Source organism: Trematomus bernacchii, unplaced genomic scaffold (assembly GCF_902827165.1).
Source record: "Trematomus bernacchii unplaced genomic scaffold, fTreBer1.1, whole genome shotgun sequence".
Classification (NCBI taxonomy): Eukaryota; Metazoa; Chordata; class Actinopteri; order Perciformes; family Nototheniidae; genus Trematomus; species Trematomus bernacchii.
The window spans coordinates 2,421,646-2,424,351 of record NW_022987342.1 but is presented as its reverse complement, the minus strand read 5'-3'; positions in this window follow the sequence as shown (position 1 = coordinate 2,424,351).

The window sequence follows — 2,706 nt, the reverse complement described above, 5'->3', positions numbered from 1 at the left end:
AACACCTTTTTTTTAGCCATGCTGGCTGCATCTCTTTGCATTCTCAGTAATCATGTTTGCTTTCCATCCAATATGCCCATATTTATATTGTAAAAAGGGCAGTTGGGGTAGCTGTACATCAAATATTTTGCAAATAAGGACTTGAAATCCAATCAATGAATCTTGTATAACTTATTTGAAACCAAAAGAAAATAAATAGAGGCAGATAATGTACGTTTGCTTTTATTTTATGTTCTCTGAATTGAGCTTTCCTTCTCTATGCGTTTATATTTATGCTGCTGCCGGTCTTGGTTAGGTCTTCCTTGAAAAATAGAATATTAATCTTAATAGGACTCTTCTAAAGTGAATAAAGGTTTATAAAAAAGCGCTTTGTATTCCTTTCCAGGATCCCCTCAATCCTACCTGCATAACTATTTGATGCTACTCTGTTTGTGTGCTTGAAATCCTGTTGTATGGACAATTAGAAAAAGTGTTTATTTTGTTTACATCGGATACAGATGTCACAGAGTCACGTTGACACCCTGTGCATCCCACGGTTCCATTTCACATCAGATATTTTAGGTTTTGCATTGCAGTTTCTAAACTCCATTAATGGTATAACATCAGAAAAGTAATCGGAAGCTCTGGCATGTATATGTTTTTCTTTGCTTCATAGATCTTAATGGTATTTCTTAATTTCTAGTGGTGTTCATTGTTTATCGAGAAGCACTGCAAGTAAGGGTACATTCATTGACTTGAAGAACATGCAGATATATATATAACCTAGAATACAAATATATACTAACCAGAAACATTTCAAATACACAAATGAAGAATATAAATAAGACAAACATAATGGTGCTTGGGCTTTGTTTCTTCTGTGTTGTTCTTCTCCATCGGGTGAACTGGTACTATATTATAGGATTGTTTTGACACCCTCCTCCTTTCCAGTTCTCACCTCTCAGTTCTATTATTGGTATGATCTTCTCCTGAGCATTGAAGTATTTGTAGAAACTTCTTTCTCTTGTGTTTTTCATTCGACGCAGGTCTCTTTGGACCAAATTATTGGGTTTTCTAATATGGTTAACAACTAAAGCATGTTTGTTTTTTGTTTTTTTCCTTTGGGGTTTTATTGTTTGTCATCTTTTATCCATATTCCACATGCAAAGGTCAACTTATGCGCCATGTGGAGCCTGTGAAATCAGTTGTATAATGTGGTCTTCGACTGCAGATGAAGCTGTCTAAAGTCCGGGTGAATAACACTAATGATGTCATTGTGATATCTTCAGAGTTCTCTCAGCTCAGGCTTGGAAACTTCAAACAAATCAGACTGCTTTACACTGGGAGGATGTCATTCAAAATACTTTCTTTTTTTCCAAACAGGAAAGGTCTTTCAAAGAGATTCTGTTGGTCGCATGGTGTCCGCAGTTTGTTTGTACGTCCCAATTTTGTCTGTCCACTTAGACTCAAGGATGAACTGAATTTTCCGTTGATCAAAAATAAATGTCATTTTGACCTTAAGTTATTCCCATTCTGGTGAATGCCATATCTTAGGCTTGGGGAACATTTCTGCAATTTAGGCAGAAACGTTCTCTTGGACTCGACGATACATTTACTAGATGATTTGCCAAAAATGTAAATGACTATTTTATCCTATTAAAGTGCCCAAGTGATTCCCTTTTGGACTTTCATAGATGTTCACTGAAACTTGAATGTTTATTGTAGCTATCCTTGAAGTCCCCATCTTTATACAACTTCAACTAAAATGATTGAAAAACCCTTTTGGTGGAACCCTTCTTATTGCTTTTAACTTTTCTTGTTGGCCAGCGATAGTTTGCATATCGATGGAGGATTCCCACCATTAGCAACCCAAAACCATAATGTTTAATCATGTGTGTGTCCTCGTGTGACATTTTCATGCCTTGCCTCATGTCACATTAGGTGAGGAGCTCCTGGCGTACAGGTTAAGTACCGTATAAGGGTTATTTTTGTTGGCCCAAGTGCCACTTGTGTTAGCTCAAGGTCTGTTCTTGTGACGGAAGAAACTGCTCTTTTCCTGCACAGATAAGAGGTGAACTAAAGAGAGTCTGTGCACACCACCGTCCCCTAGTTCACGGCTTGATTTCATGCATTTTCAAATTAGTTTGAAAAATCATCCCAGCTGAACACATATTCAACACATATCGTAGAGAAAAATCTCTCATCAAGTTTGTCTCAAACCTGTTGCCATTTCCAGACATGCTTAGCGATTAGTGGCAGGAAGATTGATGGGATGTACAAAGAAGGGACACACACACACACACACAGGTACGGAAAAGCATGGCGTTCATGGCTCTGTCTTCCAGACTTCCTCGGCTAACTGCATTAGTTCAGCTTCTGTGACAGTTTGAGACCCCAGAGAGGAATAGACTTCGCTGCATTGCGCCGCCCTGGAGAGAGCTAGAGAGTAACAACGTTTTGTATGCGTTTGGAAAGGAATCTGTGTACTGAATCATCGTCATGTACATTACCATCAATGTCTGTTTGGGTGCGCGCAGGTGTATTATTGGTACAGTAGGCTGTTAAGAATGGGGACAGTTGGGATTTGAGTATTTCTAGAATGGCTTGGGATGGACTTGAGTGTCTCGCTGTGAATGTTTTTCAAGCAGATGATTAAGGTTTATTAGCATGGGACCGTACATCCTTTCTACCTGATAGTCAGATGTCGCGGTGGCTGTTGCATGAAAT